Genomic DNA, 23991 nt, shown 5'->3' with positions numbered 1-23991 from the left:
CTTGGCTCAGCAGGCCAGCAGTGAGGCCTCCAGACTCAGCAAAGAAGGGAAATTGTGAGCCCTGAAACGCCAGCACAGCAAGAATGACTAAACAACAATAATAGTCTCAGTCATGTCCCTAAGTGCATTTGCTATACTAGAAATCTGGGGAACTTCTCTTTGGGACTCCCTGTTGTTTGAGCTGAGTCACCTCACTGCCAATGGAAGAGATTCTTCACTCTATGGATTCTATATTCTCCTATGTATACCTTCCCCGATTTCTATTTTGTTACTAATTTGGATAAATGGGTTTTACTGGTTTAGTGCTATGTGTGTCCATTGTAGAACTGGTAGTTGATGGGAAAGAGGTTGAGCCCTGGATATAAAGCTTCGAGTCCTTTTTCCCCTGCCCCTAAGGAAACAGCTATCAGAAGTTACATGGAACCCTTGTATCCCCAGCACCTTACTCATTGCCTGGCATATCGGAAGCACTTAATGGATGCTTCTTGACTGACTGACTGCCTACTGAGTGCATAGACAGGTCCTGATGAGGAAAGCTATTGTTAGTGAATCACTCCAGTGCTTTTGGATGCTGGCTTAGACCTTCCCAAGAATTCAAGTACACCTAATCTCCCTAGCCAAGACAGTGCAGACCAATATATCACTGCATCAGATTCAGGGTACTCCTCCCCTTCTGAGTTGGTCTGATCTACCTTGAACATCAGGCCAATCTCAAGACCTATTGCTAGTCTCCAGGTATTATCACATTTGCTTTTGACAGTCTACCTGACTTAGGATATTACAAGTATTAAAATACCTGTAATTTACAGATGACCAGATCGAAGTTTAGGCAGAAGAAGAAACTTGAGCATGGTCATGGTGTTATGACCAGGTCACAGGCTCTGATGCAAACCCGCTATCTCTAGAGACAACAAGTCCCCTCAGCAGTCCAGGTCTCTCCCAGATCTGCAAGGAAGAGGCATTTCCCCAGGAGGAAACCTACCTTGGATAACCTGTTAGGTGTTATATCCAGGAAAACAGCTCCAGCTGGGATCTAGATTCTGAGCAGGGATTTCTCAAACTGAGCAATTACTGGGTGTTTATAAACTTTCACCAGATATCTCCACCCCTTTTCTATTCTTTGAAGAAGGTATGAATTACTATCCTCATAATGAGTGGTACAGTAGAAAAATTCCTTTGTCCCCATCACTCAGGAGCACCCCTCTGTAGTTAATTACAATTCCAGTCTAGCACGTCACTTAGTCACATTGAACTCTGAAACTATTTCTGAGTGCATCAAAGTGTTCACTCCTCAGAAACAAGAAGAGGGAGTTTGCAGCCTCTATTGACTAATCATAGCAGTTTTCTAATTATTTACTAAGTGTAAAGTACTTACAAAGTGTAAAGCTAAGGTAGCTAGTTGACAGAATGGATAGCCTGCTGGTCCTGGAGTTAGGAAGATTAATCTTCATGAGTTCAAATCTGGATTCAGACATCTATTAGCTCTATGACCCTGAGCAAGTCACTTAACTCTGTTTGACTCAAGTCTTTTTCATATCTAAAATGAGCTCAAGAAGCACATTGTAAAGCCCTTCAGTATCTCTTCCAAAAAATAATCCAAATTGGGTCAGGGAGAGTTGGATATGACTGAAAAATGACTAAACAACAACAAAAGTACTTACACAAAGTGAGGATCAAGCTTTCTCTTCAGTGAAGGGAACTTTGGACCAAATGATCCCACAGCCAGACTCATTAAAGGATAAGCCACCCCAGGCCCCGGATTCACTTTTTCTGATTTCTGGACTTGACAGCTTCCATTTATTATAAGGGAATCATGACTTCCTTAAGAGCCCCAATCCCTGGGGCAAGGAAGTCACATAAACCATGTAGACTACCCATATCATTAAGAAAGGGTTAAATGTCAAAAGCTGGATTGGAACTCAGGCAAGTCACATCACCCTGTTTACCTCATTTCTTCACCATCACTTGGAGAAGGAAATGGCAAACCACTCCAGTATCTTTGCCAAGAAAACCCCAAATGGTATTATGAAGGGTCAGACTGAAAAAAAAACTGAACAAGAAAAACCCCTAACAAGAGAAAAGCAAACCTGACTGATGGATAATTAGACAATAAAAAGGAGGGGGGCTGAGAACTCTCAATTTCTCCTGATGACTATATCATGATTTTCTGTGGGAAGTGGGAGAAAAGAAGTATTGCTAGGAGTGAAAAAAGACTGAAAAATGACTTAACAAGAACAAAGTCCTCATGTCTTGGACCATCTACCTCTCTTGAATCCCTTTAAGCAATCATCCCCGTGGAATGTCCTCCATCCACCAAAGCAAGGCCCCCTTCCTTTGCCTTCCCCTCACCCACTTCCTGGAGCTTCCTCTCTTTCAGAAATCACAGAGATCCCCTTTCCCTCATTGCTAGCCCTTGATTTTGTCCTAGTACCTTATAGACTCCTCTTGTTACCTCTACTACTATCTTCCTTCTTTATATACCACCCCCCCCCCAAATAGTACTGTGGTTTCATATCTCTGGTCTTATGTATATTACAACAGCATATACTAGCAGGACCATGCCTGTGGCAAGTCAGTCTGGTGGTGGACAAGAGAATAGCCTTCTTCCTTCCCCTCTAAAACTAATTGGAGTCCTTCCTCCACACCTTTATCATAGAAATCCTGGACTTTCCTTCCACAGCAGTAGCCATGGTCCCAGAGCAACAGGGACTGTTGGCAATGTTTGCACTGGAAGCTGAAAGACAAGATAAGAAGTTAGTCATACTCAAAATAGGTAGCTTCAGGATACTACAAGGATACTGATCCTCAAAGCCAAGCAGGAAGTGACACTCAAGGGAAACTTTGTGAGGAGTGCACAAAGAAAGGAAAAGGACTTGGACTACCCCAAGCCATAAGTTACCCTATGTGCTCTCCAAGTTTGAACCCACTCTCCCCAGGGATCTTGTGTATGGGAGAGAGTGCTCTTGCTTAGGAAGAACATTTCCTACAACCTTTACTTCATATACTATTTCATTAAGTATTGTTTTTTCAAAGTTAACTGTTGCTAGCTGGTTGATAATCAGTGGGAAGCATCTAGGATCAGGGCTCATGAGCCTTAACATTAGAAGCCACAATCCCTCAGGCTTACTCCATAGACCTCAATGAGAGAATTAGTCAGCTGAACTCTGGGGTTCCAACCTGCCAAAATGTGTGGGAGATGGGGGAGAAAACTATAGTCCTTTTCTTATTTTAGCTTTAAATGCTTTATTTTGTCAAAATTAATTAACTTATTTTTAGTTTTCAACATTCGCTTCCATAAGAAGGATTTTGTTCCCAGCCAACTCACTTGACCGTTGAGTTTTTTCTCAGGTTATGACTGCTTGTAGTGTAGCGACTACTTTGTCCCAAGTTTGAGGGGCTGTGCTGTTGTTTTCAGAACTATTTCTACACAGTGAGTGTATTAGGAGGGCAGAGTTTATAATCTCAAAGAGGATCATAAACATGTCTGAAACGTTCGGAACCGCCGGATATAAGAAACTCTCAAAGTAGAAGGCAGAAGAATCAAAACATTTATTTAGGCTCCACAGTAACCAACCCATGAACCAGCAACCCCATTTTGATATATTGATCAAAAGCTTCCAGGCCCAATAAGTACGCCTTGAAAGAGTAACCAGGAGGCTACAGAGAAGCATGATTGCGTAAAGCAAAATCATGTTTCCCCCTCTATGGTAATAAGATTACCCACTGGCCTGAAGTCTTTGTTCAGCTTTCTCCCGTAGGTCAGCTCTGCTACTGGCAGCTCCTGCTTCAGCTGTGGCTGTGGCTGTAACTGTAGCTGTAACTGTCGCTGTAACTGTCGCTGTAACTGTCTCTGGCTCCAACCGGAAAAGGAAAAGAAGATCTTCAAGCTGTCCTCTCCCCTCTTATAGAGTTTTTGACATCATCAAGCACTGCCTGAACGACCAGGGCCGATTGGTTCTTGACTTGGCCCCTCCCCCTAGCGTAGCCGTTAACACCTCCCCTCAGCCAGCCCCATGACTCATCACACAGGAAGTTGTCTGCTTCCTGGAATGCTCTTTGGGCTTCCTGCCCCGGAAGAGCAAGCCACAGTGTCCAGAGGCTCAATGAGGTAAGCTGAGTCATTCAAAGAAAACAAAGGCCATTCTGGCTACACTCCACCCCTTGTTATAGGATACATAATCTAATCAGCCATGTATCCTAGAACATACATTGTGATCCAATTACAAAGGAAACTAAAACATATCATTCATTATAAAGCAAAACATATCATTTGGTGACATTCCTAAATATTGGTTTACGATTCAAATGTGATCCACCCCTAGGTCCCAGCAAGATAATCTCTTCAATCAATCATCCCCAAAATAATTATTAATAATTCAAATGTCCACCCCTAAATCCTTGTATCCATTACATAGGATCAATAATATCATAACAATAAAACAACACAGCAAGGATAACACAAAATAAGTAAACAGAACACTATCATCATTTCCACCCCCCTTGAACGATTGGGGCTCAAAATCTTGGGGTGAGGGGTGAAGGTCTCATTTTCTATAGCTTCTTCATGCTGAAATTGGATGTAGAGATGGCCCTGCCCCCAAAAAGTCCCATTCCAGAGGTCATTTCTTTAACAAGCTGGCAGGAATTCCAAGAATGCTACATGCTTAGGCAGTCACCGGAAAGTGCAGGGTGCTTAAGCCTGAAGGAAACAAAACTAGCAACAAGGTTAGCCAAAACAAAGGACAAAAAGAATAGACAAGTATGGACTATAATTCTTCAAATAAAATCATCTCAAGTTTGGTTGAGATTTCAGTTATGCAAAGATCCAACATCAGAGCCAAACTCAGGTGGGAAATGTTTCTTTTCAAAAGGAACATAATGAGGAAGCCAAGAGGATCCCATCCTAGATAGAGACTAAGATTGTCCTCCCAGCCTTTCCCCAAATGTACAAGTTTTCATCCGTTAATCACACAAGGTCACCTTCAGTCTGAGTGGCTTGTGGGCTTGCAGGAGCAGTTCTTATTTCCCTATTTCTCGTGTTATCAAGTCCTCTATCTCTGTACATTCTATATAATTCGTTGGTTGGAATTCCATCTATCATTTCAAAACCTACCCCTGCTCTCAATAAAGCAGTAAACATTTCTTTCCTTGTTACTCTCCTTTGGCGCCAAGTTTGCTGGTTATTCACCCTTCTCTCTCGAGGAGATCTATCCCTTCCCCAGTCACCTAAGTCATATAACTGTAAAATCTTATTTATCACTGTTGTAAGATGGCTCCCTACTTCTCCAAGTAATAAATTCAAAATTAGTTGTTTATAAGCAGGGGGAGCTGTCCTAATTATTAAATTCCTATGAGGCAGTCCCATTGGATCATTGTAATATTTGTCTGCAGTTCCTATCATAATGGCAGTCTTCATTACCTCCTCCTTTAGTCTCATGATACAATCTCTAAGTGAATACCAGGGTCTGTGCTCAGTGGGCCACATAGAATCAGTAGCATATCTCTTATTGCATCCCACAGCGGCTAATGCCAACAGAGTAGTCCTGCTATCACCATCTCCTTGCTGATGATGTTCCCTAAAAGCTTGTTGAACTAGAGGATCATGGCTGATACCTATGAATCTCATGCAGTCTGTCCTATCTACTGATATTCCACTGGCCCCTTGATCACTGAGTCTTACCATCCAAGATATCAATGGTTCTCCTATTCTTTGGCTGAATCTACTCAAAATATCTGTGACCTCTTGCAGTGAGAAATCTTCCTGAATTTCCCTTGTAACTGAATCTTCACCTCGGGTTTCTGTCTTCCTCCTTTGTATGGGTCGAGCCCTTGTCTGATCATTTAACCATCTCCTATTCTCTGTGTGAGGCACATCCTGAACCCCAGTAGTGTTTTGTGCCTCAGCCCCTAACATTGTCTCATTCTCTCCCCACTCACTTCCTCTGCCACCATGGCTAGGACGAAGCAGGCAGTCAGGCTCTTTCTGGGCTGGGTTGAAATGCACTCTGGGCTTTTTTGGTCTCCTGTTGCTCTTAGCCACATTAATAGAAAAGTTCTCATTTGAGTCAGTTTGGTCTCCTGCTATCTGAGATTCCCCTTCTTCCTGTGGGGTAGGAGTGCCCCCATGTCTTTCACTTAATCTCAATCTTTCGTATACTAGCCGGTAGGCTGATAACACTATCCAGCTTTGCCTAGATAGTGATGCCCCTGACTGAATCCCAACTTCTCGTAAACACTTTTCCAAATCCCTAGGATCTCCTCTCCGTAGCCTTGGTTCCCAGTTTTCACAGGGTCCAGCTTTTTTTAGCCAATTCTTTTGCTAGGGAGGAATAAAATGGATCCTCCCATCCTGGGATATTCATCTCTTCCTCTGGAATTGTTCTGCTTCTAAATAGAGATCTTATACCTAGCGATCCCATCCTCATCGCCAAATGTATTAGGAGGGCAGAGTTTATAATCTCAAAGAGGATCATAAACATGTCTGAAACGTTCGGAACCGCCGGATATAAGAAACTCTCAAAGTAGAAGGCAGAAGAATCAAAACATTTATTTAGGCTCCACAGTAACCAACCCATGAACCAGCAACCCCATTTTGATATATTGATCAAAAGCTTCCAGGCCCAATAAGTACGCCTTGAAAGAGTAACCAGGAGGCTACAGAGAAGCATGATTGCGTAAAGCAAAATCATGTTTCCCCCTCTATGGTAATAAGATTACCCACTGGCCTGAAGTCTTTGTTCAGCTTTCTCCCGTAGGTCAGCTCTGCTACTGGCAGCTCCTGCTTCAGCTGTGGCTGTGGCTGTAACTGTAGCTGTAACTGTCGCTGTAACTGTCGCTGTAACTGTCGCTGTAACTGTCTCTGGCTCCAACCGGAAAAGGAAAAGAAGATCTTCAAGCTGTCCTCTCCCCTCTTATAGAGTTTTTGACATCATCAAGCACCGCCTGAACGACCAGGGCCGATTGGTTCTTGACTTGGCCCCTCCCCCTAGCGTAGCCGTTAACACCTCCCCTCAGCCAGCCCCATGACTCATCACACAGGAAGTTGTCTGCTTCCTGGAATGCTCTTTGGGCTTCCTGCCCCAGAAGAGCAAGCCACAGTGTCCAGAGGCTCAATGAGGTAAGCTGAGTCATTCAAAGAAAACAAAGGCCATTCTGGCTACAGTGAGCTGTGCCACACCAGCATTCCTTCTCCCCCAAGAACCACCAACCTTGACTGGTCTAAGATCTAAGCTGGCTCTGCACTCCCACTCAGATCTGCCAAGTAATACCTCCCACCAGGTGGGCCTGGGGCCGGAAACAACTGCAGCTGTAGTTCTGTAGGTGCACCACTTCCGCTGCCCCCATGGCCTGGCTGAACCTTGAACTCTTTTCACTCTGTCCCAGCAGCTTTTCCCACTAACCTTCTCTGTTGTCTTTTGTGTTTGTGGGTTGAGAATTCTGGTAACTGCCACAGCTCACTGTTTCAGAGCAGTAGAGCCTGTTACCCCTGACTCCTGGACTAGGTTGTCCATGCAGCCCATGCAGGGCTCTGCTCTACTCAGCTCCCAGCTCTGTGGGATAGACCCTACCCAGCGACCATCCAGGTTGTCCTGGTATGGAACCCTGCTTCTCTCTGCTTTTTGGTGGGTTTTGTAGTTCTACAATTTATTCAGAGCCATTTTAATAGGTGTTTGGAGGGACTTTCATGGGTGCTCATGCAAGTTCCTGCTTTCCAACCACCATCTTGAATCCACCCGAACCCAGCACACTGTCGCATATTTTCTTTACTTGCATTTCCCGCTTTTTCATGCTTGTTGTCTTTGTGCTCATTGTTTTGCATTTGTTATTGGTTAATTAGCTTATGTTTTTCCAAGTTCTGCCCAGAAATGGCTCAGAAAAGATTATTGTACTGTGCTGAATTCAAGTTAAAAGAGATCCAGCTTGCAAAAATGAATGGAAATCATGCTGCTGAACATAAGTTTGGTCCTCCTCCAACTGAGAAAACAATCTGAGACTGGCTACAGGAAGAAGAAACCCTACTGAAAATGCCATGGCAGAAGAAGGCCATGAGAGGGAAGTCTGCAAAATGGCCGGATTTAGAGAGTGAATTAAAGATGTGGATTGAAGAGCAAAGGGCAATTGGAATTCCTGTGTCCGCAAACATGGTTCACCATGAGGCAAGAAGAATTGGTGATGAAAAAGAAGTTACTGATTTCAAAGGAAGACAGAACTGGTGCTTATGGTTCATGAGATAAAATGGACTAAGCATGCATAGATGCACCAGACTTGCCCAAAAGATGCCTGAAAGCTGTGAGTAGATGAATAAAACTTGACTTCGATAACTTTATTTAATACATTTTTTTCAAATTTTGGGCCCCAAAATTAAGGTGTGTCTTATACATGGGAGTGTCTTACACATGGGGAATATGGTAACTCTTTTCATTGTTTGCATCTGGCCCACCTCCAGGCTACTCACCACTCCTTAATCCCATCTAGATCTTCTCACTGATCCTTTCTGCCTTATTTTGTATTTATCAGTCTTACTTCATTAAATTGCAGATTTACTAGGAATATTGTGGCTATACTGGTGTTATAATAAACCTCACTACTTTGACTGAAAGAAGGCTTGAATAGTTGAATTCTTCCTAGTCAGACCCCTCTGGCCCCTTGCATTTGGGAGTTATCAGCACCCCAAACCATCCTTAGCCTGTTTCCTCATGAATAAAATGAGGATAATAGTATCTACCACATAGGGTGTTTAATGTATTATTTTATACCCCTTTAATTTTATCTACATTTCTTAGAGGGCAGGGACCATGTGTATTCTTTATTCAAGATGGTCTTTTAAGGCCTAGTTGTGGGTGTGGGGCCTGTCTTCATATTTAGAGTTTGCCTTACTGTCAAGGTTTGGAGTTTCATGTGGAAGAATGAGTTATGAAACACTTGGCAATATAGCACACTTGCGAAGAAGGGCATCGGGCATATGTGTGTTTAAGGGCCAGCAGAAGTCCTTCATACCTTTGAGCTGCCAGGTCTCAAATTTCTTAACTTAAATAAACCTTGGGAATGTTATAGAGGTTCAAGTAAGGATTGTTTTAGATTCTGAGTTCCCTCACAGCTGAAGAAGAAAAGTCTGTATCCAGTTTTAGAAATAATCTGTACAAGGGTAGGGCCCCCTCAGGGTCCACTCCTTGGACTTATACTCCCCCTTCCAAGTTGGGTGCCCAGAAGTCAACTACAGTTCATCCTCAAGGTTATGGCATTGCCAATGTTGTTATGGAAAAGATACATGACATTCAGATAATAGTAGGAGTGTATAGTGATCTCTAATACATGAATTCCTGAAGTAAAAATTCACCTTAAATTCTACCAACATTTCTGGGCTTATCAATTATTATTCCCACTTTCCACCTGGCTAGGTCCCATTTTATATATACATGAGAAAACAAGTGATAAGAAGGTAAGTCAAACAACAAGCATTTATTAAGTGACTATAATATCTGGATATGTGCAAGCCACTAGAAATGCAACAGCAAAAGAAAAGAAATCCTTGGCCTCAAGGAGCTTACATTTTATCAGAGGAAATAACACAAACATCAAGAAATGTAGTCTTCCACCTCCAAAAGACTCATGATGGAAAATGCTGTCCACAACCAGAGAAAGAACTTGGGGGTTTGATTGCAGATAGAAGCATACTACTTGATCTTTTTTGGTTGTTGTTGTTTTGTTTTGTTTCTTCTTTCTCATTGTTCGTCCCATTGGTTTTATTTCTGCCTTACAGCATAACTAATGTGAAAATATATTTAACATGAATTTATATGTAGAGACTATATCAGATTGCACTCCATCTTGGCAAAGGGAGACAGACTTAAAATCTTATGGAAGCAAATGTTGAAAACTAAAAAGGTTAATTAATTTTCACAAAATAAAGCATTTAAAGCTAAAATAAGAAAAGAACTGTAGTTTTCTCCCCCATCTCCCACACATTTTGGCAGGTTGGAACCCCAAAGTTCAGCTGACTACTTCTCTCGTCGAGGTCTGTGGAGTAAGCTTGAGGGATTGTGGCTTCTAATGTTAAGGCTCATGAGCCCTGATCCTAGATGCTTCCCACTGATTATCAACCAGCTAGCAACAGTTAACTTTGAAAAAACATACTTAATAAAGTAATATATGGAGTAAAGGTTGTAGGAAATGTTCTTCCTAAGCAAGAGCACTCTCTCCCATACACAAGATCCCTGGGGAGAGTGGGTTCAAACTTGGAGAGCACATAGGGTAACTTATGGCTTGGGGTAGTCCAAGTCCTTTTCCTTTCTTTGTGCACTCCTCACAAAGTTTCCCTTGAGTGTCACTTCCTGCTTGGCTTTGAGGATCAGTATCCTTGTAGTATCCTGAAGCTACCTATTTTGAGTATGACTAACTTCTTATCTTGTCTTTCAGCTTCCAGTGCAAACATTGCCAACAGTCCCTGTTGCTCTGGGACCATGGCTACTGCTGTGGAAGGAAAGTCCAGGATTTCTATGATAAAGGTGTGGAGGAAGGACTCCAATTAGTTTTAGAGGGGAAGGAAGAAGGCTATTCTCTTGTCCACCACCAGACTGACTTGCCACAGGCATGGTCCTGCTAGTATATGCTGTTGTAATATACATAAGACCAGAGATATGAAACCACAGTACTATTTGGGGGGGGGTGGTATATAAAGAAGGAAGATAGTAGTAGAGGTAACAAGAGGAGTCTATAAGGTACTAGGACAAAATCAAGGGCTAGCAATGAGGGAAAGGGGATCTCTGTGATTTCTGAAAGAGAGGAAGCTCCAGGAAGTGGGTGAGGGGAAGGCAAAGGAAGGGGGCCTTGCTTTGGTGGATGGAGGACATTCCACGGGGATGATTGCTTAAAGGGATTCAAGAGAGGTAGATGGTCCAAGACATGAGGACTTTGTTCTTGTTAAGTCATTTTTCAGTCTTTTTTCACTCCTAGCAATACTTCTTTTCTCCCACTTCCCACAGAAAATCATGATATAGTCATCAGGAGAAATTGAGAGTTCTCAGCCCCCCTCCTTTTTATTGTCTAATTATCCATCAGTCAGGTTTGCTTTTCTCTTGTTAGGGGTTTTTCTTGCTCAGTTTTTTTTTTTCAGTCTGACCCTTCATAATACCATTTGGGGTTTCCTTGGCAAAGATACTGGAGTGGTTTGCCATTTCCTTCTCCAAGTGATGGTGAAGAAATGAGGTAAACAGGGTGATGTGACTTGCCTGAGTTCCAATCCAGCTTCTGACATTTAACCCCTCTACTTTTTCTGTTTTTCTGCTCTCCTGCAGTTGTTTCTTAATGATATGGGTAGTCTACATGGTTTATGTGACATCCTTGCCCCAGGGATTGGGGCTCTTAAGGAAGTCATGATTCCCTTATAGTAAATGGAAGCTGTCAAGTCCAGAAATCAGAAAAAGTGAATCCGGGGCCTGGGGTGGCTTATCCTTTAATGAGTCTGGCTGTGGGATCATTTGGTCCCAAGCTCCCTTCACTGAAGAGAAAGCTTGATCCTCACTTTGTGTAAGTACTTTTGTTATTGTTTAGTAAATTTTTCAGTCATATCCAACTCTCCCTGACCCAATTTGGATTATTTTTTGGAAGAGATACTGAAGGGCTTCACAATGTGCTTCTTGAGCTCATTTTAGATATGAAAAAGACTTGAGTCAAACAGAGTTAAGTGACTTGCTCAGGGTCATAGAGCTAATAGATGTCTGAATCCAGATTTGAGCTCATGAAGATTAATCTTCCTAACTCCAGGGCCAGCACTCTATCCATTGTGTAAACTGGCTACCTTGTGCTTTACACTTAGCAAAATACCTACTTTGTAAGTACTTTACACTTAGTAAATAATTAAAAGACTGCTATGATTAGTCAATAGAGGCTGCAAACTCCCTCTTCTTGTTTCTGAGGAGTGAACACTTTGATGCACTCAGAAATAGTTTCAGAGTTCAATGTGACTAAGTGACGTGCTAGACTGGAATTGTAATTAACTACAGAGGGGTGCTCCTGAGTGAGGGGGACAAAGGAATTTTTCTACTGTACCACCCATTATGAGGATAGTAATTCATACCTTCTTCAATGAATAGAAAAGGGGTCGAGATATCTGGTGAAAGTTTATAAACACCCAGTAATTGCTCAGTTTGAGAAATCCCTGCTCAGAATCTAGATCCCAGCTGGAGCTGTTTTCCTGGATATAACACCTAACAGGTTATCCAAGGTAGGTTTCCTCCTGGGGAAATGCCTCTTCCTTGCAGATCTGGGAGAGACCTGGACTGCTGAGGGGACTTGTTGTCTCTAGAGATAGCGGGTTTGCATCAGAGCCTGTGACCTGGTCATAACACCATGACCATGCTCAAGTTTCTTCTTCTGCCTAAACTTCGATCTGGTCATCTGTAAATTACAGGTATTTTAATACTTGTAATATCCTAAGTCAGGTAGACTGTCAAAAGCAAATGTGATAATACCTGGAGACTAGCAATAGGTCTTGAGATTGGCCTGATGTTCAAGGTAGATCAGACCAACTCAGAAGGGGAGGAGTACCCTGAATCTGATGCAGTGATATATTGGTCTGCACTGTCTTGGCTAGGGAGATTAGGTGTACTTGAATTCTTGGGAAGGTCTAAGCCAGCATCCAAAAGCACTGGAGGGATTCACTAACAATAGCTTTCCTCATCAGGACCTGTCTATGCACTCAGTAGGCAGTAAGTCAGTCAAGAAGCATCCATTAAGTGCTTACAATATGCCAGGCAGTGAGTAAGGTGCTGGGGATACAAGCGTTCCATGTAAGGTCTGATGGCTGTTTCATCAGGGGCAGGGGAAGAAGGTCTCGAAGCTTTATATCCAGGGCTTGACCTCTTTCCCATCAACTACCAGTTCCACATTGGACACACATAGCACTTAACCAGGAAAACCCATTTATCCAAAAGAAGGTATACGTTGGAGAATATAGAAACCATAGAGTGAAGAAATCTCTTCCCATTGGCAGTGAGGTGACTCAGCTCAAACAACAGGGAGTCCCAAAGAGAAGTTCCCCCAGATTTCTAGCATAGCAAATGCGGTTATGGACGTGAATGAGACTATCATTGTTGTTTAGTCATGCTTGCTGTGCTGGAGTTTCTGGGCTCACAATTTGCCTTCTTTCCTGAATCTGGAGGCCTCACTGCTGGCCTGCTGAGCCAAGACAGAGGGGCCTCAGTTGCTGATGTATACTGTGGCTAAGAGCCTCCTTTTGGCTTGCTGGGACACTGTCTGCTTTGGACTGTGCTTTCCTTTTATAAAAGTGAGACAGACCTCTTCTGCACTCCTTTTAAATTATCTCAATCTGGAAAATTTTTTATTCCATCTTTCTGTGGGTTCTGTCACTCCAGAATCCACTTTGGGTCATGATTTAGTGCTGTTTCCAAAGGAAACTAGAGAGAGCTCAGGCAACTTCCTGGTTTCTCTCAGCCATCTTGGCTCTACTTCTTTACATAATAATATAATAAAGGAAATTTTATTGGGGCAGCTAGGTGGCACAGTGAGTAGAGCCCCAGTCTTGAGTCAGGAGGACCTGAGATCAAATGTGGCCTCAGACACTTAACACACCTACTAGCTGTGTGGTCTTGGGCAAGTCATTTGACCCTAATTGCTCTGCCTTCCCCGATCCAAAAAAAAAAATTAAAATAAAGAAATTTTATTGATATTATCTGCTCCTAATCTTGCCACAAGTATTCCAATTATCCTCCCCCCCCCCGTTCCCCTAAGCCATCCTATATGACAAATAGTATTATTCAGAAAAAAAAATGTCATTTTAGTTGAATGAGGCATACAGAAGTCTGAAAATATGTGCGTTGTATAATAACTGTTGACCTCCCCAAAGGATACAGACCATATTTACAAGAGTCTTTTTATAAAGTAAATTTTTATTGATATCTTTTGTTTTGTCCTTGTGATGGTTCCCCACCCCCCCCAGCAGCTAGTTGGTTCTTGATACACTGGCCCAATGGCCCATTTGACTTCCCTGCCCCAGGGACTGAGGGTCCTGAGGACGCTTTGACTAGCTCCTAGTCTAAATATAAGAAAAAGTAGAGTTTGTACCTTGATTGTCTTACTCAGATGCTCAGATCTTTGTGTCAGCCCTTCATCATCATATGTGAACATTTGGCAAAAAGTTCTCTTCACTGCAAAGAAGATTGGAGCCTTTCTTTGTCTGAGTACTTTACACTTAGTAGGTGCTTAGGAGACTGGTGTGATTAATTCATCCATGTAAACTCCCTTTTCGTTGTTTCTGAGATGAGATATACTCAAAAGGTTTTCAGAATTAAATATTAATTAAATGAGGGGATAAGTAGAGAGTAACCAAGAGACAAGTAGAGAGATGACCTAGAACTGAGGGGTAGTGATTAGTGAGGGGAACAAAACAATTTTTCTACTTCGCCATTCACAATGAAGTTGGAGTTCACATCTTGTTTTATGTAAATGAAAAGGGGAGGAGAACATTGAGTGTAAAGGGTATATAAAAGGTCAGTATTGGTTCAGTTTGAGAAGTCTCTGCTCAGAATCTAGATTCCAGTTGCTGCTGTGTTCCTGACTGAGAAGACTGAGAAGCAGGACATCTCAAGTAAGTTTCCCCTGCCCCCCCCCCCCAACCCAGGGAAATGCCCTTTTTTTTAAATGTCTAAGAAAATGGAAAGCTGGCTCTTTGAAAAGATTTAGATCCAGTAGGGATTTAGGGTTTACATCAGTGCTTATGACATAGTCATAGTTCCATGACCCTGGTCAAGTTTTTGAAACTCAGTTTTCCTATTTGTGAAATAGGGATTTTAATAGCTGCCATATCTTTACTAAGTCTGTTAATATCAAATATCCTGAGACTGACAATAAGTAGGTTGTGATATCAGCTCGATGATACCATTGACATAAGGCCCACTCAGAAGGGAAATAGTGTCTTCTTTGATCCTTGGATATGTTGGTCTGGAATATCTTGGCTAGGGAGAATAGGCATAGTTCAATACTTGGAGAGGTCCTGAGCTAGAAACCAAAAGACATTGGAGTGATTCAACACTGATTGCTTTCCTTAGTAGGATGTACCTGTGTACTTAGTAGGCAATCAGTTAACAAACATTTATTAAGCATTACTATGGGGTAGGCCAGGGAGTGGGGATCTTCTGGTCTTAAGGACATGTGTGGTCTTCTAGGTCCACAGTCTTTTGGGTATAGTCTTTTGGTGAGTCCAAATTTTACAGAACAAATCCTTTTAGTAAGGGGATTTGTTATTTGAAGCCTGTATTCAGTCAAAGAACTGCACGTGAGGAGCTAGAAGGCCACATGTGGCCTGATGGCCGAAGGTTGCCCACCCCGGGGCTAGGCATTTTGTTAAGTTCAGGGGACGTGGATGAGTAACCAGACAAAGAAAGACCAGTCAGACCAGTCAAAGCAGAATTAGGAGAAAGCATTGTTATGACAATCTCCAGAGAGTCAGGTAAGGTTTTTTTTTTTTTTTTTTTCTGTGTGTTTGCTTTTTAAGGATGAGGAATTCATGAGTTCATTTACAGGTAGAATACAGAGCCATGAGACAGACAGAATAGAAAGATTAGAGAGAGTGGATATAATAGAATGGACAATCTACTATAGAAGGAGAGTAGTCTTGCTATCAAAGATGCAAGCAGAAGGATTTCCTTTAGCAAGAAGAATGCCCACCTCCTAATGGATACCAGGTGATGGAGATAATGGGGGGAGGGTATCTAATTGATAGAAGATGAGAAGGAAAGAGAGACCCGTCTAATGGCTTTGTTTAATTCAGTTAATATGAGATAAAATCCTCAACTTATTGGACAGACAGAAGGGTACTGTGGGAGGCTTGAAAGTGAATAAAAATACTTGTAATTGCCACTGTGACCCTTGGCAATGAATCAATTAAGGAGATTTAAAAGGATCACCTTTCTGCAAGGGCCAAATTAAGATTATGTAACACCAAGTTATTATAGACCCAGTAAATTCAGTTTTGTAACTTTCTCCAACTTCATTTCGCAGTACAAGAATAGAAGCAAAATTTGGGAGCCTTAGTGAGAGAAACCCAAAGATGGGGTTTGAAAAGGCATGACCTGCAATAGGACAAGGGGCAATGCATAGACACAAAAGATTAGGTATTGAATGTACTTGAACTTCTAAAGTCCTTGAACTGAGCTGTCATTCTCTGTTCATTCAGTTATTGTCTCCCCAAGCTCCTCTATTATTCTTTGTAGCCAAGGCTTTTCTCCATCACTGCTGCGGTATCTTGTTCCTGTGCTGCAGTCCAGAGGCCATGAAGGTCACCTTGCCTTCCTGGAGCCTCTTCTCCAAGCCTGGTAGAGCCAGGCAATTGAGATCAAGTACCTTGAGCCAGGACACTGGGGAACTCAGGTGGCAAAGTTCCATATGTGTACAAGGCGTCATTTTACCATATAAACACAAGGTTTGCTGTGATACTGATTTTCAAGATCAAAAGAAAATCAGATTGGGAGTTCTAAGAGATGAAAAACATTCAGAGACACTTGAATAACAAGGAATTGAGAGGCATACATAGAGAGATGAATTGCTCAAGGGCACATAGTAAATGACACAACTAGGTTCAAATCCACTTCTGTCTCCAAAGCTCTTTTTGGATGTACTACACTGCTTCCATGTATTGGTTTAAATGAATTCATAAATAAGGAAGCATTCCACAAGGCAGGGCATTTTCTACTGCTAACTGGCTTTTGGAGGCTTTGAGGGGGAGGTAAAACGGTTGCTTCAACATTTTTCATGTTGACGTCGCTCTGAATCACTTTAAAGCAACACAGAAGGAAAATAGAATGAAGGGCTGTTTTTAATGAATAAAGAACTTGAAAGTAATTCAAAAGCAATGATAATTGCATTTACTTCTTTTCACAATATTTTCCACAGTTTTAATACAATTTTGAGACCATTTCCTTTACCTTCTCCTGAAATTATCCACTCTTTTTTTTCCCCTTTCACAGTCTAGCTCTTGGAAAAAAGGAACACAAAGTGATTGCCTACACTTTCTCAATCTGGAACTGGAAGCTCTGTTTGCACTAACACCTAAAGAATCTGTGGAAAGAAGTGAACAAGTTTTGGAAATGGGAGAGAAAAAGACAAAACTACAGAAAGAGAGCAAACCAAGAAGCCAAACTGAATATAATGAAGCAATACCTTCAGGTTTCCTTCTGGCTGAAGATTTTGGTATGTCATCATCAAGTGACACTGATAGTAGTTCTGATGAAGAATTCATTGGGTTTTCTTTCCCAGACCAAATTATTCGAGAACAATTTGAAGAAATGGAAGACTTCTTTGCATATTCCACACTCCCACCTCCATCCCAGGATGCTGACAATGATGAAAGTGGTAAAGACAATAGCAATGAAACTGGTAGTAAAATTGGTGATGAAACTAACCGATGTAAGAATGATGATGATGGTGACAGTCATGCTGACAACACCAAAGATGCTGATGAAGATTACGGCCAATTAGCGTGGACCAGAACACAGATGATGACAGTGACGACCACAAGTGATCGCCACAGTGATGACAACAACAGCGACGATGATGACGATGATGATGATGATGAAAAAAGTTTCAGTGATCATGACAGTGATATTGATAATGAGATCCATGATGTTACCTGCAACAGTGTTGGACATAGGACTGATGACAATAATGAAGACAAAAATGGGAATGATGACAACCTACTTGAAAAAAGTAATGATGATAGAAACAGCAATGAGGATAAGGACAATAACTCTGATAATGGTGCCAGCCATGATAATGATATAGAGAGTTGGCAGATAGTGATAAACAATCTGATGCTGACACTACTGATAGTGATGTCAGTGATGATGCTGATGCCTTTTGTGAAAACCACACTGAAACTATAGCAATACCAATGCATGGGATAGTGATAGTAACAGCACTGATAACAATGCTGTGATACCACTGACAATGCTGATGCTCACGATTAGGATAATGACAACAATGGCACTGGCATGAAACACGCATAGAACTGAAGTAGACTAATAAAAATGGTGACAAAGACACAATATAGCATTGGGATGTCACTCTTTAGCTAGTCCTCTAATGAAAAGTCCCTTTTTTTTCTTTAGTATTTGGGTACCCTTTAAAAAAGGCTCTACACATTGTTTCAGTAATAAGAATATTCTTCTTCTATCTTCAATTTCTTTGGGATCATTTTCCTGGTTAGGGGTATTGGTTCAACTCTATTTGGCAAGAAAACACAAATGGGAAGAACAACCGCAAAACCATCAAAGTGAATATTGCAAAATGACAAAGAACAAGGATACTTTGAAGAAGTGAGATGAGAAAGGGCCACGGGTGTGTCACATTGCATATTTTGTACATATTTAAAATGAACTGATGAATTTTGCTTATTTTTGAAATCTTTCCATTTTTCTTTCTCTGTAATATTTGTTTTATGGCATGACTCTCTTGCAGAGGATAAGGGAGAAAGAGTGGCAGTGGTGGTGGAGAAATCTGGTAATGAAAAATAAAAAGATACAATTATCTTTTCTTATGTCTTATAATGTTTTAAAGTACATAATGTTTTCAAGTATAGATGGCAAATTTGAATCCATGATAATTTTGTGTACAGAGTTCCCCCCTTTACATAAATGGATCATTCTGTAGACCTCTTCATAATATGATTATTACATAATGCAAATTTGCCCTCTATTTACCTTTTTAACCTATATAACAAAAGCATATACAAAACAATAACTATATGCAAGTGATAATGTTTTGACAAATGAAAAACCTGACAGACAGCTTCTGGGTAACTAATAATCTATTTCTTAACTGGCTAGCTAGCAATCAATACATTGATGGTCAACGGTTTTGGTCAGCCATTTCTCCCAGCAATCAAAGGTGCAAAGGAAGACTCTGAAATGTTTTAAATCTCTTCTAAAAGAGGGCCTTCCTTGACAAGTGAAAATCAACCCTAACTGGTGAACATTTAATGAAGTGGGCTAAAAGTTTTCAGCTCTTCCTGCTGAAAACAAGGCTTAATCATGAGACTCCACAGTTGCAAGGTATCTGGGCAGGGGAAGCCATCTCCAGCTGGACCTCTCTGGCTAGTTTCTTTCCTTCATGAGCTGAGTTGCTCTAAACTCTAATGGAAGAGAGACAAAGGACAGGAGGTTCCTCTTCCAGACTGGACTCTGTTTATACTCTAAATAAATTAGGTCTCCCAGGTGGGTAGGATCCTACCACCCAGAAACTGCACGTGTCTTGGGGACTAAGAAGCAATCACCCTACTCAGACATAACCTTCAGGGGCTGAATGATCTTTACTGGAGTGCTCTGCAGATGAGCAAGCAGGAAGTGAGATAAGAGACAAGATGCAGTAAGTGAGCAGACAGAAAAATGACCAAAGAAGACTGCACTGAAGCCCCCCACCATGGACTTACTTGTGTGCTTTCACAAAGCACCCCCTTATCTGACATTCCAGAACAACTCTCCCCCTCCCTCTTTCCTGTTCTCCTCACTCATCTGTATGACAAAGATTCCTCTGGACATAACATAACATCATTCTTTGGGGGAAGGGGTCAAAATCTTTGGGTGGTGAGCAACCAGCTCTTCTTCCCTCAATCCAAAGCAAAAATGTCCAAGTAAAAGTTCTCTTGCAGGGTGTGTCCTCCCCACACTGCCATTGTAGTCTCCCTCCTGACACTCTCAGCTGCTTGCTCTAATGAGCCAAGTCCCAGTCTTAACACTGCTCCATCCCCTCTCCCCCTTCCAAGCCCTGAGGGGTGACTGGGAGACAAAGCTAACAGGGTAGGTCCTTGGGGTTCCATGGCACTTCCCCCACCCACCATAGACAACTCCACCATTCCCAGACTCCCAGATCATCCAAGGGGACACAGCTGGATAACACACTGCAACTTGGAGCCAAGTTTGTATCTTGTGCCAGGGCTGAATTCCAAGGTCTGAGTTTCCTCCTCCCACAGGAGCCACTCCTGCTTGGGCTCTGAATATAACACACTTTACAGTCTGGCATGGGGCCACTGCACCCGAGCCCTGGCTCTGGACATCCCCACTTCCCACATGCTTGTTTTCTTGGTAAGGGGGTGGTCCTAAACAAATGGCTACTCAGAGTCCAGTCCAGCAAATGAAAACGTCCTTCTCATACATGAACCCCCAAAGAAAAATACCAACCTCAGAATATATATACACTTCTCAGAGCCAGAAGGCATCACAACCCTTGTGAATCAGTGCCTAATTAGCTTAGTACCAAAAGGTGTGAAAGCCTTCCTGCAAACAAGCTTCCCCTTTAAGCAAGGTCCTCCCCCAGTGGGCTCTATGTGACTTAGGATGTATCACAGCTTTGAGGTGGGCCAGAGCTCAAAGCAGCTGGACATCAGTGATTGAAAACATATTGTCACATAGACCTATTAATGGATGGGGAAGATCTTCGTATTCCATTAACGTTACACAGGGTGTGAGCCATCGACTTCCAAATGACTGCTCAGGCCATATACCAACCTCTGACCCAGTTCAAGGTCTCTAGCCCACTGGACATGGCATCAAAGCAGGCCCAGCTCTATGCCCCTTGCTACCAGGAAACAGTTTCAACAGCCAATGTGTTTGCCCTTACCCCAAAAGAATTTGGGTTCCATTTGTTGGAGCGGGTAATGACAGGGTAATGGACCTGGATCCCCAAAACACAACCTAGTTCCTGAACCTTCCCACACATCCTTACCTAGATACCAAATAATTCTTTCAACTGCCCTTTCATTGTGGCTCTAATGCAGCCCAACTTTCAATTCTCTGTTACCTCTAACCGGTGTGTAGAGTGTGTTCAGGGAAGACTACTGCCTCTGTCTGGTGTGATGGCTTCTGAGCCCTTTTCAGGGATGCTTTCCAAATTCGAAATGTACGCTTGCCAAAAAGACCGTTTTATGGAGAGCTTACACAGGGCAAGCGTTCACATGGTGGTCAGAAGAGGTAATACAGGGGAGACTATTCAATCAGCTGCAGCGGCAACAGCTGCACCAGCCTCCTCTTCCCCATCCCCTCCCCAATCTGGTTGGTGGGGGATCTCAGCAGGATGGTCCTAGTAGGGCCCAGGAGGGGGCAGCAACAACCCACTACACTTCCAGAAACTGCTCCCCATGAAGGGGACCTGCAGCAGGCCTGGTGCTTCCACAGCAGTGCAGCCTGCGCTATCAGTGCCAAGGAACAGGCTGCCCTGCAGGTACCCCCAAAACAAGATTCTGAATTATGTCCTGGTAACTTTTTCAACTATGAAGAGTACTGTACTGCCAAAGTGGTCACTGGCCCTGGCCTGTCAGCCTTCCCAAGGTGGTACTTCTATGCTGAGAACACCTGTACTCATTTCATCTATGGAGGGTGTGGAGGCAATAAAAGAAGACTGCATGACGAAATGTTTCAGCAAGCATACCCATAAATCATCCTTTCCTGTGTGTATCCCCTCCTCTACCTGAGGCAGAGGGAAATGGGGAATCTAATGGGTTAATGTATTCGTAGTAGCCTGAGTGAAACCTGCCATACCATCAAAACATCCCCTAACTAGAAGATCATGAGCCTGGTGATACAGAATAAACCAATAGCCACAATGATTTTTTTTAAAGAAAAAGTGAATTTAACAGCAAAGAGGGAGGAAGACAGGACCATGTTGAAGTGCCCCATGCCTGGTGGCTCCGTAGCTTCCTCGGTGCCCCCTGCCACTGCTGCCCAGGTGCTGCAAGCTCCACCAAGATACCACAGCACTACATGTATGTTAGATACTAAGGAGAGCTTCCCCACAATCCATATGTATCTGCCTTGACTGATTGTTTCTATCAACCTTTAGAAGACTGTGACTTATTGGTGAGGGGGGTAGCTGGACAACTCTCAGAGAAACTTAGAGAAATCCACCATGTGCACACTTTATAAAGGAGCTCCTTCTCTGGAAAGTTGCTCCCCAGAGAAGTACAAAAAAGCAAGACACCCTCATGGACCTACTTCCTCTCACTTTCAACTGTATGATGATTGAAGTTTAAAGTGTGACAGCAGTATCAAGAACTGATGAGGAAAAGATGGAAAGGAGTCTAGCATCTTAAACATCTCATAGCATTCTCTGTAATGTGGCCCTTCTCCAGTTGGTGTCTCCCTTTATTTAAGAGATAAGATATTGAAGCCTGGGAGACCTGTTATCAAGTCCGATTTGAGTTTATTGAAATGTTGCTCCCCTTCCTCCTATTCTTCCTCCTATTTTTCACCTTAATTTTTCACTTCGTGAAAATGAAAACCAGTCCTTTTCTATTAGTACTTTAAACATATATGATTGGCACAAATTGTTAAAGACGACTCCTAAAGTGTGGGAGCCAGGGAGAAAAAGGACTGTGTTTATATCTTGCTACTGGCTTGTATCATGAAGCTCAAGGAGATGGTTAGGGAGGATGAGTTTGCTAGACTTTTCTTTGGTGTAATTTTATTGATTTGAGGGTTTTGTAAAGCTTCTCTAAATCTAGCTAAAAACATAAATTTGCTTTCATTGCTGCCAGGTGCTAGCAAGTGTCAGGTGTGTGGTAGCTGTGACTTAACTTTCAGCATTTCAGGATTGCTGTGAACCAGGTGTGCAGAGATCATGTAAACAAGTCTAAATATTTACACTTTGTAAACAAAAGTAAACTATTTGTAAGCCAATAATGCTTAGTAATTAGTGTGTGAAATGAATATTAATACTCATTCAAGCATATTATGCAAAATAATACTTACAATGTTTCTACTCTCATCCCCAAAAGGTACTTTAAGGAGATCTTTTAGTGTACAGGTATATATAATTTTGGCCTATCTTAACCTGAACTCTAGAGAGTGTCTAGAATGTCACTGATGCTCATTATCACTCTTTGCCTTTGCATGCTATGTTGTAGCCAAGAATTTATTAACTTAACAAGGGTAATTTTACCTTTTCCACTTATAATCAACCTCTAGCCCAGAATCGGCCACAATACCTTAGTCCATTGAAACTTCTATCTTTTGAGCACCTTCAGTCAAAATATTGTCTTTATTGGAACTCAACACCAAAAGAATTCCCTAGGCTAATGTTCCATTAAACGAATTCCTTTAGAAGTGCAGCCCCTCAAAAATGGGCATATTCAAGTCAGAGTTGTGTTCCCTTTGCTCATATGGCCATTTCTCTTATAGGTCTTGTCAGAGCTTCTCTGTCTCTGAGGCTTCCCTTTCTCCTCATAATGTTTATCAGATTGGCTGACTATTATTAAGAATCTGGAAGTGGATTTTAAATTGATTTTTACCTTACTGGGCCAAACACATCTTCCTTCAATAGAACATATGAAAAACACACACATACACACACACACACACACACCAATGTATGTATTTAACCAAATATAATAAAATAGACAGAAAGTTGGAATTTTGTCACTCTTTCCATGGACTGAGATAGAGAGTTCTGAGCCACCTATCCCTTAGTGATTTCAGGAAAAAAAACCTCATCAGTTTGAATCAAGTCACTAATTATGTATAACATTGGGGGCAAATAGATAATGGATTTTCACATTCTTGATATGTTCTCCATTGTCATGGATGTGGTAACAACTTGTCAGAAATGAAGGGCTAATAAAGGCAGCCTTAGTTTTAAAAAGAAAAAGCAAATTTATTGAAAATGTGGTGAAATAGCAATGACTTCTGAGTTTCTGCTTCATTGTCCTGTGACTGATTGAGCTTTTAAAAGCCAAAATAAAACAATGGCCCAATTAGGTAGACTTCACCACTTTAAATATTCTCTTAATCATTTCCAATTTCCAATTGACTTGAAAGAGTTTTTTTCATTATTGAGATGAGCTCAATCATCTTCATATACTTTAAGGCATTTAGCAGCTTCTGCAGAGAGTATTGACTTCCAGATTGGTCAAAAGCACATGCAGATATTCCTGATTCATTGCCCAAAGGTCCAGGCTATGTCCAGTCTTTGGAAACTGCATCCAGTTCT

This window comes from Trichosurus vulpecula, chromosome 2 (assembly GCF_011100635.1).
Source record: "Trichosurus vulpecula isolate mTriVul1 chromosome 2, mTriVul1.pri, whole genome shotgun sequence".
In the NCBI taxonomy this organism is placed as follows: domain Eukaryota; kingdom Metazoa; phylum Chordata; class Mammalia; order Diprotodontia; family Phalangeridae; genus Trichosurus; species Trichosurus vulpecula.
The sequence above is the reverse complement of the archived record's forward strand: the minus strand, read 5'-3'. Positions refer to the sequence as shown.